This window comes from Ursus americanus, chromosome 3 (genome assembly GCF_024610735.1).
Source record: "Ursus americanus isolate L20-20 chromosome 3, mUrsAme1.1.p, whole genome shotgun sequence".
Taxonomy (NCBI): domain Eukaryota; kingdom Metazoa; phylum Chordata; class Mammalia; order Carnivora; family Ursidae; genus Ursus; species Ursus americanus.
The window spans coordinates 24,917,878-24,933,964 of record NC_142129.1 but is presented as its reverse complement, the minus strand read 5'-3'; the positions used below and the strand labels follow the sequence as shown (position 1 = coordinate 24,933,964).

The 16,087-nt window shown below is 37.0% G+C and overlaps 1 protein-coding gene and 1 pseudogene across 2 annotated transcripts in view; one reads left to right on the top strand and one right to left on the bottom strand.

Moving 5' to 3' along the window:
* Positions 1-16,087, bottom strand: part of GRM8 (glutamate metabotropic receptor 8) — a 723,043-nt gene that overhangs the window by 22,353 nt on the left and 684,603 nt on the right. The gene's annotated exons all lie outside the window — the stretch shown is intronic.
* LOC123788997 (ATP synthase F(0) complex subunit C2, mitochondrial pseudogene) lies at positions 937-1,393 on the top strand (annotated as a pseudogene).

Sequence of the window (16,087 nt, the reverse complement as noted above, 5' to 3'; positions counted from 1 at the left end):
GATGTGGTAACTCCATGCCAACAAATTAACTTCTGAATCTCTTTTTCTTGTATGGAAAACAAGAAAAATTACTCCTGACCTGAGAAGCTAACAGGGTTGATGATGAATATTGCATAAAAAAGTGTTCTGGGAATACTGATATAACATACAGCGGTTGGGTGTAATATTATTCAGTACTGATATATTCCCTCAAGTACTTCTGCCTTCAGCTTTTCTGTCAAATATAAGAGATTTAGGAACATCTGGCTTTCACAAAGGATTGATCAGGGGCAGTAAGACTGAAACAATACAACCAAGCCAAAGAGTTAATTAGAGGTAAAGATCAGGTCACCCGGCCAAAACCATGATCCAGCTGGGCACTCGGCAAACCCAAGACAGGGTGGGGAAAGCAAGCCTTACAAACTGGAGCAAAACCAAAGAGAATACGAGAAGGGAGAGTCCCCCCAAACCTAGGATAATAAGTATATTTACAATAGTGTTTATTATGGGCCAAGCTCTTTATAAGCACTTCTCAAGCGCTCTCGCTTTATATGAAGAAGAAGTGAAGCGTAGAAGTTTAGGCCCCTAGCCCAAGGTCACAGGGCTATTGAGTGCCACAGCTGGGGCCCCTTTGACCAGGTCAGTGACCGTATGGCTCTAAAAAGGAAAGGAAGGAAAGTTTCACGAATTCTGAATAAACACTGGATTTAAGAGAAAAACGTAAAAGAAAATTAATAATCAGTTAAGGTAAACCTATTCATCTCTTGCTAAGAAACCTTACTACCATCAATACTAAAAATATCAGGAAAAATGAAAATGGTAACCTGATTATTTATTTTCAGCCCAGTAACTTCACATCAGGAATATATTCCATTTTGAATAAACAAAATCACCTTTGCTCTTCCTGCCCCCCTCCACCCTCCGCCTCTCTCTGTCTTCTCCGCACTGGGAGCAGCTCCTGCCCCAGACCCTCATCCCCTGAAAATGCCCGCCTGTGCGAAGTTCGTCTTCACCCCCTTCTTGGGGAGGAGCAGCTCCCAGCTGCTGAACCGATCACGGTCTGCAGTGGTGCTAACACCACCGGAGACACTGACAGATCAGAGCCTCAGCAGCTGGCCAGCCCCACCCCCTGACCTCTCTCATTCCTAGCCACAGCTTCCAACCCAGCGCCACTTCAAGAGACACTGACACGGCGGCCAAGTGCATTGGGGCTGGGGCTGGGGCTGTCACAGTAGGGGCGGCTGGCTCTGCGGCTGGAATTGGGACTGTGTCTGGGAGCCTCATCACTGGTGATTCCAGGAACCCCTCTCTGAAGCAACAGCTCTTCTCCTACGCCATTCTGGGCTTTGCCTTCCTGAAGGCCATGGGGCTCTTTTGCCTGATGGTGGCCTTTCTCATCCTCTTCACCATGTAACGGAGCCTCTCCACCTCCCACGGATCTTTCTTCCCTTCTCATCTGCCCTGTATGTTCCTTTTCCTATACCTCCCCTGGCAGCCTGGGGGAAGCGGTTGGCTCAGGGTTTAACAGAGGGAAAACAAATAAATACTGTATTAGTAAGAAAAAAAATAAACAAAATTAGATATGTGAACAAAGATTTATTTACAAAGATGTTTATTAGTAATTATTATTAAAAAAATTAAAATAGTGTAACCTAATGACCAAAAATAGAATGAATACATAAATAATGGCACAGCCATGGGAAACTGTAAAGAATAATATATGTCGAGACAGAGCTGCATCTATGCTCCATCCCAAGCTCTAAGACGAAAGTGAGAAAGAAATAAACCAAAACATTAACCTGGACTATTCACGAGAGGTAGAATCATGGGTAATGTTTATTTTATTATTTTTTTTTTGGTCTAAATTTTTAAATTCAAAAATTACTTTTACAAACTAAACTAAGGAGAAACTAAACAAAGGATATATGTTCTTCATTTTGCAGATGCATGAATGTATATGTGTGTGTTTTATTAAAAACAACAGAGAGCAGCTAATGAAAGGGTATGAATGAGATCACCCTTTAGTGTCTCCTTCTTGCCACAAAGGACGTGGGATGAAGTGAACTAAGCAAGTTGTATTCACTCAATATCCCTTATTAATCAGACAAATTTATAGAAATATGATTGTATTAAGGTTTGCATGACTTCGAACATGACAATGAGTAAAGCTAATTGCCCTCATAGAGAATCACTCCTGCCTTTGAAGTAGAGATTATCTTAACGAATTATAAAATAAAATTATAAAACTCATAGTTTTTTTAATTTAGGAATGTAATAATTGAATGACTCTTTGCAAATATTTGCTTATGGACTATTTATTTATTGTTGATTTTGGAATCCTTTTGAACACTAGTTTGCATTATCAATGTATTTCCACAAGGTCAATAAGAAATTATTTATCAACTTTATCTTACTTCAAAAGAACTATATATTATATGCATTCAGTCCATTGATAACTCAAGAGTTCTACAATGCCCACTTTTAGTGAATATTGGTGTGCCAAAAGACATACAATATGTTACCGTATGTATATATTTTTTTATTTTAGGAAATTATGATCTTTTCATGAGACTAATTTCCACTTCAGAAAGTTAAATCATTTTTAGCAAAAACTTTCAGTCGCTACATTTTATATAATAAGTTATATTTTTATTTAAATGAACATACATTCTACATGATTGTAATGCTGTGAAGATTAAGTATTTGGTCATAGACATTCAAAAGCACTTCTTAGATAATTTCCACATTTATAATCCAATTTTAATAGCTTCATAATCTCACTCCTATTGACAAAAAATTAAATTACTATCCTGATGTTATATATTTAGATTTTTGTTTCTAATTTGGAGCCATATTATCTAAAATTATACTCCTTATCTATATTTCAAAGCCTGACCTTTTAGCACCTCGTTATGTCCTGCTTACTACATACTTTCTACTTGTTCCACATCTTTATGGCTATCTTTTTCTTAGGTATTTTTACTTCAAATATAACATTTCTTCAGAATTACTACTAGAAAGGGATTTATTTAGACAAAAATATTTATAGATTGCATCAGTTAGGACTCAACTAAAGAAGCAGAACCAACTTCTAAGATAATAGATAGATAGATAGATAGATAGATAGATAGATAGATGATAGATAGATAATTGATAGACAATTGATAGATGATAGATAGATAGACGATTGATAGATGATAAATAGATGGAAAGATGATGAATACATAGGTAAAAGGATAGATACATGATGACAGATAGACAGACGATAAATAGCCTTGGATATCCTTTGTCCTTTACAATTCTATATCAATTTTCATACACACACACATACACACACCTAGTGGATTTTTTTTTTTAGAGAGAAAGAGAGAGAGAAAGAGAGAGAGAGAGAAAGAGAGCATGAGCAGGGGAAGGGACAGAGGCAGAGGAGAGACAGAATCCCAAGCAGACTCCACATGGAACATGGAAACCTACGTGGGGCTCAATCTTATGATTTTGAGAGAGAAAGAGAGCATGAGCAGGGGAAGGGACAGAGGCAGAGGAGAGACAGAATCCCAAGCAGACTCCACATGGAACATGGAAACCTACGTGGGGCTCAATCTTATGACTGCAATCATGACCTGAGTTGAACTCAAGATTTGGAAGCCTAACCAACTGAGCCACCCAGGCACCCTCACTACTACTGGAATTTTGATTGGGATTGCATTGATATATAGATCAATTTGCAGATTTGATATCTTTGCAAAATGGAGTCTTCCCATCCAGGAATGTTTTATATACTTCTATTCATTTAGGTCCTCTCATGAATATATTTCCATATTATTTAGTAGTTTCAGTACAGAGATCATGTGCTTATTTTGTCAGATTTATTTCTAGGTATTTGATACTTATGTAATTATAAGTGATTTCTTTACAAAATTTCATTTTTTATGTATTCATTATTTCTACATAGAAATACAATTAATTACAGATAGATAATAGATAGATGATAGATAGATAGATAGATAGATAGATGATAGATATACACACTTATACCCAGTGATCTTGTTAAATTTACTTACTAGTTCTAACAGCTTTGCTGTAGGCTCTTTTGGAATACCTATAGTCACAATTCATGTCATCTGTAAACAATGAGAGTTTTTTCCTTTTTAAACTTTATGCCTTTTGTCTTTCTGGTCATCTTGCATACTTAATTCAAATCTTGTTTTCAATCTTTCAATGGAATCCTGCAATTTTCTTAAACAGGTATTATATTTTCTTGTTAGAATTATTCTTGGGATTTAGTGATTCCATTATAAATAGCGTATTTTTTTATCCATTACATTTTCTAACTGGTTACGGGTAAGATATAAGAAAGATGTTGATTTTTTTTTTTTTTTTTGCTATGTATAATGCGTCCAGTCATTGTATTGTGACCTAAAATTTCTTATTAATGTAAGAAGCATTTATTTGATGTCTTTTGATATTTGAGGGATATGATAGTTAGAAAAAAAAGATACTTTTCCCTCTTCCTTATTAAGAAGTAGAATTCTTAATTCTGTTTAATGTCTAATTGCATTGGCCTAAATTTATGGACAAATTCTAAATAAAATTGGTACAAATAAACATCCTTATTTTGTTGCTGATTTTGTAAAGAATCTCTCTGGAATCTCATCATTATCAATGATGCTAATTCTTTAAGATGCATACTCTTCATTGTGAAATGGAAGCATCTATTATTTTTCTCACAGATTTTTTTTCTCTTAAAAAAGAACAGATATTGAGGGGTGCCTGGGTGGCACAACGGTTAAGCGTCTGCCTTCAGCTCAGGGAGTGATCCCGGCGTTATGGGATTGAGCCCCACGTCAGGCTCCTCCGCTATGAGCCTGCTTCTTTCTCTCCCACTCCCCCTGCTTGTGTTCCCTCTCTCGCTGGCTGTCTCTATCTCTGTCGAATAAATAAATAAAATCTTTAAAAAATAAAAAATAAGAACAGATATTGAAAGTTTCATGGGTTTCTTCATAATCTGCTGATAGGCTCTTAGGCTTTTATGATTTGATCCGATGATTAGGTACCCTGGTACACTTATTATCTTCTCATTTTTAAAGTGTTTTACTATCCTGCTGAATTGTTGCTCCCAGTAGTATACTTACTTTTGTATCTATATTCATAAGAACAGTTAGTCTAGCACCTTTTAAGTAACATGTGTATTCTTTTTTTTTTTTTTAATGATTCATTTATTTATTTTAGAGAGAGACAGCACAAGCAAGAAGGGCAGAGGGAGAGGGAGAGAGAATCTGAATCAGATTCCGTGCTGAGCCTAATGAGGGACTCCATCTCCAGAGCCTGAGATCATGACCTGAGCCAAAACTAAGAGTCCAACGCTTAACCAACTGAGCCACCCAGTTGCCCCAACACGTATATTCTTAATAACATATTACCTTACAATAACTAAGGCATCGTAAGAGTACTATAATTTCTTAAAAAATAAAAACAGTGTTTAAGGTCAAGACAGAAAAAAATATGAAAGTCTATTTTATCACCAAACTAAAATGTGTTCTAGAATTTAGAAATAATACATCTTCTTATCATAAATTCCCATTGCATAAAAATGTTCAAGCAAAGGCAAGGCTTTTATAAAAACATCAAAGGATGAGATAAATATATTTGGTTGTGATACTTAATAAATTCCTTCCATTTAACATGCAAAAACATACCCATGTGGAATATGCTCCCATGGAAAATCTGTCATTTCCAAGCCATACCAACTCTGGCAAATGATTTAATATCATCAAACTTCAATTTCCTCATCTATAAAATGGTTATAACAATGCCATCTCTAATTGCCTCACTAGATAACTATGAAAATAAAATGAGATAATGCATGTGAAATTGTCTCATAAACCATAAAGACCACAAAGTGCTGTAGGACATGGTGGATCTGTGGTATTGACCATAAAATTTCAAAGTCTGCCCATGTCACATGCCTAAAATCAGAGAGAGACAACTGTTGCAAATAGCATGAAATGCTGAATAACAAGAAAAAGGACAGAGTACCATTTATGTAATATTAAAGATTCATCAGACTAATTATTTCTCTCTGTCCCAGTATTGTGGATATCACTACTTAAATCTACATTGATCCAATTCCATGGCCTCTCAGTTTCTCGTCTTCCTTACTTGCAATAATCATGTTCTTCACCTCATTTGTCTTAATAATAACTGCACATTTGCCAAAGTCTCACCTTTAAGCATCCTAAGCTCTGACCACCATCCTCCTCCTTCAAGCCTCTTCCTTCTGTACCAGTGCCAATAATCCTTCAACCTGACACCTTCCTCTGATACACCAATATTTAAGCCCTCTCGTATTCGTCTGTTCCTTCCTTATGTCTTAGATTTCATTGTCTGCCATTAAAAACATTGCTTTGCAAATCCCCTCCACTCCCTTATTCCTCTCTCCTGTCATTGCTTGTTCCAGAAAACTGAATTCCAAGACTGTTTAAATTTAACTCACTGCTGCTTTTATACCTGCACCCACCGGAAAGCTGAAAGTGAGCTTGTTGTAAATTAGCCTTGTTTTCAATTGTTGATGGTAAGTCTCAGATGAGCCGCCTTCAATTCTTTTGGATTGTCCTCATTTCACTATCCCCCTCTTCAAGAACCTAATGTACATCCCCTCCTCAAAACTGCAATACCTACTCTTCTTCTCACCTTTATCTGATAGCTAGTTCTAATTTCACTGAGAAAACAAAAAAGACAGAACTTTCACATACTTCTAAACCACATCGGTAACCTACTGGCTTCTGTAATCACTATTTCTGTCTTTTCTCTTGTTACGATCAAAGGTCAAGTCATCCTTTGTGTGCAAGATTCCATCTCTTTGACCTGTTAAAGGACAGCACATCTGATGATTTCTCCTCGTTAATTCCCAACATTAGAAATATTCATTTTCACCATTTTGCAGTAAAATTCAGTGAAATTGTTATCTCTGTTTGCTGAATCCACTTGCCTTTTCTCCCAGTCTCTGCTGAACCCACTTCAGTCAGGCTTTATGAAAACTGCTCTTTGCCTTCACCACCATGTTGCCAAATCCAGATGGACCATTTCTCAGTCCTTCTCTCTCAGCCAACACTGGACACATTTAATCAGCCAAACAGTTTCAGATGCTGTCCTAAAACAATTTGGAATATTCTATTTTCCACATTCCAAAGTGAAATGTAGTCTTCCAACTAAATAGGATTTTCAAAATTGTATATATTTTTAAAAGATTTTATTTATTTATGAGAGAAAAAGAGTGGGGGGGGCGTGGAGGAGCAAAGGGAGGGGGACAAGTGGACTCCGCCATGAGAACGGAGCCCTATACAGGGCTCATCCCATGATTCCAAGGTCATGACCTTAGCTGAAACTAAGAGTCAGATGCTAACTGACTGAGTCACCCAGGCGCCCCAAAAATTGTACATATTTTTAATCTTCAGCTGACCATCCATCTTTCTCCTCGACAAGAGATTTTATGATCCACTGCTGGGAATACAATCACCTCGAACGTGACCCTATCCAAAATCTGAGAGACAAAATTTGGTCTGCAGTGTAGATGACCACAACTTATTATCTGCTTATCAAATTCTCTTTTTTCCAAAACCTTTTTATTCAGACTTGAGCATCAGCCACCACAATTTTTATCTCAGGTACTTTAGAGTAGTGCTTTGCCTCAGCGATAATTACCCTTTCCGAAGGCCTCAATTTATAAAGTGTTTGCTTACTTAGTGCTTATGACGTAAATGTCACAGTTCAAGTACTTGATGGAGAAAAATATTAAATGAAGTGCACTTATTTTGAAGATAATTTCATTGAACATCTCCAAAGCAGGGTATAATTAAGTTACTCTGTCATACAAAATGATGGCGGCTTTAAGTAAGTAACAGCTGGTTACCCCAGTGACGGAGCAACAGCAGGCCGCCCTTGGCAAGAAAGGTGTGCAAACTCAGCCCATGCAGGATGCTAACAGGCCTGCGGGATGACGACGGTAAGAGCTGAGACAGGAAGACACCTGGAAACACGACTGAACAAGTCCCTGTAATGCTTAGCATGCATTTCAGTGGCATCGATGTGTAGAAATTAATGATAAGCACTTATCTATCCTGCAGTCCTGTAGTCAAAGGGCTTTTCTGTGTCTGGATAAATTTAAAGTTGGTCATTGTAGGTCAATGAGCACATTTCTTAGCAAGTGCTCATTTAAAAACGTAACTACTGTTGAAAGACCATATTTAATTCAAATAAGAGATTAAGTTCAGCTTATTCATTCATTTAATATTAGCACAGTGATTTAAAAAAAAGTCATGGTCCATATCACAAATCAATATGATTGCTATTTCCTTAAAAACTCTTGCACAGATTTTTATGAAGTCAAATTTGCAACAATGACCTTAAAATGTCAGAGCTGCCTTTTGTAAAATAAATGCACTATTAAAAATATTAAAAAATTGCCTCCCTTTTTGGAAAGCTGAGTCAAGTAGCATGAATCTATTGTTGAGGTATTGTTTTTTTTTTTAACAAAACTTACTGTTTCTTGATCTGCATGTCAACAAGGAGAAAAAGAAAGGTTGACTTATGTACTTGTTTGTGCGTTTATCAGACTTGTTCTTAAGTCATATTGTTGATCTTCGTGACTTGAAATCACTTTGAAGGCTGTTACCAGATTAACTCTCCCAACTAGTATTTTATTATATCATTTTTAAAGCAAGAATTGATTATCATTTATTAAACATTATTAAACAAGCAAATTTAAATCAAGCAAGCATTTGTAAGTGACAACTAGGTATTAGTCACAAGGTCTGTGTCCTCAAGAGGTTTATAAATCATGAGAGAAAACAGATACAGAAGCAAAAATGTCACAATAACACACTAAATGCTGAAACTGATAGAAGCACAAACAAGTCGCGTGTAACCCTGACTGGGAGTTCAGTTACAGTTTCCTGAAGGAGATGTGCCCCAAAAAGCTCTTGATAGACACGTTAAACATAGGAAGGGGGGAAAATGAAGAGTTTTCCAGGCAAGAGGAACAGCAGGAGTGAAAGCGTGAGGGTATGAAAGAAGCATAGGAGGGTTTGCCCTTGGTCTCCAGAAGTGATTGTAATCCACGAAATGGTTAGTGGTGTCTGGGGAAGGGAGCTAAGGGATTTTCAGAGGCTTTTATATGAAACGCTGAATGTTAAAGAGCTTGATTTTTAAGGAGATTTAAAAAGGAATTAAAACCACAGCTACTGTAGTGTATAAAGGCTGGGTGTCAACGAGACAACACAGAAGACTCACACGCCTTCCGTGGTTACCTTCCTGCCAAAGTAGCAATTCTCAACCTTTTTGGTCTCAAGACTTCAAAATCTTACAAATTATTGAGGACACCTAAGTGCTTTTGTTTACGTGGGCTATATCTGTCAATATTTAGAGTATTTGAAAAAAAAACAAATTTTAAAAATATCTACAAGGTTTTTAAAAAATAATAATGTTTAGCCCATTATGTGTTTAACAAGTAAACACATTTTTTGGAAAGTATTTATTCAAAATATAATAAATATACAAACAAGTATACTTGTGGCTTTTTGTTTTGTTTTGTTTTACATTTTTGCAAATAGCTTTAATTTCTGGCTGAATAGAAGACAACTGGACTCTACTTTCCTCTATACGCCATCTGTGGTTATATGTTGTTTTGGTTAAAGTACATAAGGAAAACTCAGTCTCACACAGATAATGTAGTTGGAAAATGGAGGAGTATTTTAATAACCTTTACAGATAATTATAGATATTCTTCTTTGATATTACCCTATTACTCAACTATAGTAGTTTCTTAAAGGTTAGTTGTAATGTGGAGTCCAAAACAATGTCAATAAACTTTCCATATACCATTACATTAAAATCCACTGGCTATTTCGCACTTCTTTCCTCTCTGCACGATCGTGTAACATCATGTATTATTACTGGGTCAATATTTGCTCACCGAGCTATACTAGTCTTTCTTGTTGACACATTTCACTATACTTTATCAAAAAATTGTGTTTGTTAATATCACCATTGATCCCATCAGAAAATTCTTTAAGAATTGAAAAGCTACCAAGCTCACGGTGATCGTACATGTTTTCCAAAATTCTACTTTTTACTTGAAAGCTCAAATTTTATCCTTGGCAATAAATACTATCAGTTGTCTTCCTTTAAGTGACAAGCCTGCTCCGTTCATTTTCAAGGAAATATCTGCCATATACCCAAGTTTGAATAACCATAATTTATCTGTCAGTCATTTCCTCAAGCAAAAACGGCATCGCATGAAAAAAGTACCTCACTCAGCTTGCAACTCAACCTCATAAGCGTCTTTCCTTGAGACAACCACCCTACTTCGGAAGTTCAGAAGTGCTTCTTTTTTCATTATGTAGAAACCCAGTAAGTCAAGATTTAATGAAATTAGTAATTCTGACGGTTTCATCAATAGCACTCAACTGAAATTGCTTTTTTTCCCCCAAAATATAAGAGCATGATGGTGAAGAACGTGACGACTAATAGCACAGTGGTGGTGTCAGTGTCTCGATTCATGTTAAGGCACAGCACTTACCTGCGAGTATCGATAATGCAAATGTCAACCCAGTGAGAAAGACACATAATATTGTAGTATTATTACGAAAATAGGTTTTACTTCACAGATAACCTAAAATGGGAAAAATGCCACGCCAAAGCCTTAAGTATACATTCCTATGCCCGACATCCAAATATAATCTCGTTCACTCTACTCAGGTTTATACCACTGCCCACCCCGCACCCCGGTGCTTTGGACCAGAACTGAATTACACCACTGACCTTCCCGGTTCTCCAGCTTGTAGACGGCAGATCACGGGACTTACCGGCCTCCATAATCAGGTTAGCCAAGTGCTATAATAAATCCCTTTATATGTCTGGATCTAGACTTAGGTATCTTATTGGTTCTGTTTCTCCGGATAATCCTGACGAATACACAGGCCATTTGTGATTTTTCTTTGGGAATTAGAATTATCTCCTAAACTAGACTGTAAAATCTCCAGACGTGAGGACTGTCTTATAGTTCTCCCTACTTTACTATGTATGGTACTCAGCCCAGAGTTGTGCCTGTAATAAATAATGATATTAATAATATTTTGATTTTGATAAGTCAATAAAAATTTTAGAGTTTACAGATATACTGGTGTCTCTATGTTTGTAACTATCCTTATATAAAAATATTTTAATATAAATTATTTTTAAAATATCTTTTTTGGGTAATTAACAAATACCAAAGACGTAGTTAGCCAATATAGAATATCAATTTATAAAGCAGTGTACAGCTTATAACATACAAATATGATGATAACATAGCTGTGTACAGTGGAAAGGAAACTGGACTGGGAGACAGAAAATCTACATTTAAATGTCCACACAGAATAGATCTAGAAAACCATATGGACTTAGAGCAGCCACAAAACTTGGGTTCCAGTGCCTTTAACAGCAAAATGCTCCCTTCTACTGTGATATGTAAATGAAAAATTTTATGAGAATTTTTCTTATAAGCAAAGTAGTATTCAAATGCAATCTTTTGATGTTAACTGTTACCCTGAGACTTGCACGGTAATTGCAAATTAGCATCAGGTGTAAGATGACTAGCTGCACAGCATGACAATTAGGGGACCGGACACATCAATGAGATATCTTGGAGGGTTTTGTTATACATCCAAAAAATACATTCCCAAATACAATACAAAGACAGCTGAGGTACACAATACTGCATTTAGAGGACGACTTGAATACTGGTTAAGAACTACATGCGTACACATCCCACAGGTAACCTGTGTAAGGCAGAGAGCCTTCACGGTCCAGTGTTAGCAGCCTAACTCTGAAAGCCTCCAGGAATGACAAGGCTCTGAAGAGGTGATACAGATTTATACAGAGTGCCACACAGCAAGATTTCATAAAAACCATTAGGTTTCTCTTTTCTCCTTTAAAGTTTTAAGCCCATACTTGGCAACCCTCGCCTCTCTCTAAAAGGATGCTGTGTCCTATTCAATTCCTCTCGTCGTACTCAAGTTCTCACTTCAGCCAGGCCCTTGCTAAGAGCCCTCCCCCCCCCCATTCTGACTGCTATCCTTTTGATGACGATAGCACTAGTCTGTTGAATAAAGTCTTCCATCTTACACATAAAATTCTGGAGACTAAACAGTGGAAAGTCAAGCCCTAGAGAGTTTTTGCAGTCATAACCTCACATCTGGACCAAACAAAATATAAGCATGTGACATTTCTTAAAATTAAGATGGGAAAAAAAGATCCTTACAGAATATGAATTATGCCCGTGGACAAATGCTCTGGGCTTCCTTTTATGCAAATAGATAAGTAGGAGAGGTAGTTAGCATTTTCAGAGGTTGTTTTGGGAATGGGTCCTCATGGACTCTACACGTAGCCTCCTACCTCTGCTCCCTTGCCTGTCTCAATCACCACGTTCCCTCACCCCTACACTCCATGGATTTCTTCTCAAATAAACTGCCTACACTCAAGTCTTTGTCTCTGTCTCTGCTTTCAGGGAAACCCACTCTCAGACAATCACCATCTTCTAGGAAACATGCATTACATTCCAGAATCTTCACATAGATGACATCTAACCCTGGAATAATGCTGGTAGAGTCCCCATTTTAAAGACAAGGACATGGTGATTTAGAAAGATTAATACGCTCAGAGCCACATTGCTAATGTGTAAGAACTAGGATGTGAGTATCTTCGGACTATTCAACTCCAAAGTTAAATACTATATATTATACTACCCTGAGTTTGTCAATAGTCACAAATAAGAGTAACTCCTCTATGCAGTACCCTGGGGAAGAACAGCTCAAGTGATAGGAAACTTTGTTTAATCTATGTTTACCCTATCCACTGTGACGTCTGAGGTTGGAAGTTTCTACCCAGATTAGTTTATCTTGAGAGTTCAAAAGTAAGCATTGTTCTATAAGTATTGGTACCATTTTATGGGTTTCATAAAACTATATACTATTTCACAGAAACATAATTTCCTTTCCCATAGACCCTAGACAATTTTCTCAATGTAGCCCATCTTCTTGTTTTATTTTACCGAAACTTAATTCAGCACTATTATAAATGTTCCAAAAGAAACAAGTCTTAAAATAGTGTGTTTCTATTATCTTCATTTTACAGGCAAGTACAACGGAATGAATATTGTTGTTTGTCATTTAAATTTTCATAAATACTTTATGTGCTTTTTCAAGAAGCTTCAGTTTAGGAAAGGGATTACTCACAAATTTAGAGAGCTTGCATTTTATAAGCATGTAAATGTACGGAACTTAACAACTTTTACGAAGTTTCATACTGTTCGAAGTAATGGGGCATCAAACAAGCAACAATCAACTGGAAATGCAGAGCCTGTGAATTCTTCTTATATTTCCTTCCTACAGAGCCCATGAACATTTGGTCAATTTATTTAATTTATTCTTAGCCACAAATGTCTTACTTGTAAAATAAGGTTAATAATCAGAAGGACCATTGAAAGACAAAATGATGGTTGGAAATAACTTCAGAAATAGAAGAAGATAATAAATCAGTGGATGCGAAAAGATTCTGTTTCCAGTCTAGCCTTCAATAAATTTCAGAATATTTTAATCATGTGTACAGATTATATATGTTTCCACAAGGCCCCCTTTTGTGTTTGTCTTTCTGAACTGATGTCTAAATAGGGAAGTTGACTTCACAAACTTTCTTTCATTGTGTAGTATTAATTATGCCAGATCTCCACAAGTCTTAAAAATACAGTAATTATGGGGCGCCTGGGTGGCACAGTCCATTAAGCTACCAACTCTTGGTTTTGGCTCAGGTCATGATCTCAGGGTCGTGAAATCGAGCCCTGCATTAGGCTCTGTGCTCAGCGCAGAGACTGCTTGGGATTCTCTCTCCCTCTCCCCCTCCCTCTGGCCAGCCCTCCCCACCCAGTAAATAAATCTTTTAAAAAAATACAATAATTGCAAATTAGCATTTATAAAGCACTTTTTATGTGTCAGGAACTGTGCTAAGAACTTTGTATTCATGGTCTTCTTTTAGTTTAATCCTAACACAACCACCAAGTCATGTCTTATTCACATTTTATACATGATGAAATCTGAGCTATCAAGGGGATAACGGACGCACAAAGCAGGTGTCACACATTGAATCTCGCAGCCAGCCTCCATTGTCGGTTTCCTGTCTCCTGAAGCTTTGCTCTTGCTACTTCATCTCATGCCAGTTCTTTGTTAATATACTTGAGTCTTAGCAACTATATGGCAGTATTTAACTAAATAAAATCATTTTCATAGAAATTAAATTTAACTAATTTTGAACTTAGGTAGTTTTATTATAGGGCAATCATTGATTTTATAGATTAAGATGTAGACAGACTTATAGATTGGTATTCCTCATACATAAATCTCAAAACTGAGTAATTCTGCCAGGTGGACCTCTTTCCCTTGGCAAAGCTGATGTATAAACTAGAGTTTTATCTGTTAGTCAAAATAGTGACAGTCAGAAATCACAGATGATTGTTTTTAATAATAAACCCATCTGAATACTGCCTGAAATGCTTCTGAAAGTCCATCAAGATACTTTTGCTAGGATAAATGTAAAGTGTGTCTGAAAAGGCACCAGTCTGTATGAGGAGAAGGAAGTATTGGGAAGTTCTGTTCATTTATGGATTTTGCTGGAGAAAGTTGTTGAGGGTTTTTGTTTTTGTTTTCTTTTTACTAGAAAGTGGATAAAATATTTTCATCGAAATAAAATTGTTTTATGATGAAATCTCCCTCCTCCCCAAGAAAAAGGGGATTAAAAAGCATCTGATGAAGAAACCACGGGCTCTGTTACAAATTGTAACAGTAAGACTAACAGCAGGAGACACGGGGCGAGTTCCCGCTAGAGAACACAGAACGGTCTGCCACCTGGTGGGAGAGGACAGAGCTGGAGGCGAGGGCAGAGCTGAGCACAGTGACGGAAAGACTAAGGAAATACTGGCTCAGAGACATTGAGTGAAGTTTCTCCCCGACAAGGAAAAGAGGAGCATGTACCAACAAGATTAACAGGGATGTGCTGGGAGAGTAAGGATCATCTTTCCCCGAAGAACAGATTTTAGCGGAAGGTGGGGCTGAGCTGTTGAAAAAACTCCCACAGCAGCCTCTGTGAGAAGAAAATGAACAGATGTGTGCATTAGCACAGGTTTATAGCTGTGTTGCTTTTTAAATTTTAACTTGTTTTGTTTTTTATTAGTTTCCTTTAGTAATTAAAGTATAATTAACACACAGTGTTATTGAGTTTTAGGTATAAAATATGATTTTACAATTCTATACTCAGTGCTCATCGATGTAAGTGTACTCTTAATCCCCTTTATCTGTTTCACCTCTCCCCCCCACACCTCCCCTCTGGCAACCACCAGTTTGTTCTCTGTATTTAAGTGAAGGCTTTTTTTTGGGGGGGGGTCTCTTTTTTCTTTGTTTTGTTTCTTAAATTCCACATATGAGTGAAATCATATAGTATTTGTCTTTGTCTAACTTACTTGTCTGACTTACTTCACTTAGCATTATACCCTCTAGGTCCATTCATGTAGAGGCAAATGGCAAGAGCTCATTCTTTTTCATGGCTGAGTAATATTCCATCCATATCTTTTTTTTTTTTTTTTTTTTAAGATTTTATTTATTTATTCGACAGAGATAGAGACAGCCAGCGAGAGAGGGAACACAAGCAGGGGGAGTAGGAGAGGAAGAAGCAGGCTCCCAGCGGGGGAACCTGATGTGGGGCTCGATCCCGGAATGCCGGGATCACGCCCTGAGCCAAAGGCAGACGCTTAACCGCTGTGCCACCCAGGCGCCCCCCCATCCATATCTTTATCCCTTCATCTAAGCACTTGGGTTGCTTCCATGTCTTGGCTATTGTAAATAATGTTGCAATAAACATAGGGGCGCATACATCTTTTCAAATTAGTATTTTCATTTTCTTTCCATAAATACCTACTAGTGAAATTACTGGGTCATATGCTCATTTTATTCTTAATTTTTTGAGGACCCTCCATCCTGTTTTCTGCAGTGTCTCAATCAGGGTGCATTCCCACCAACAGTGCATG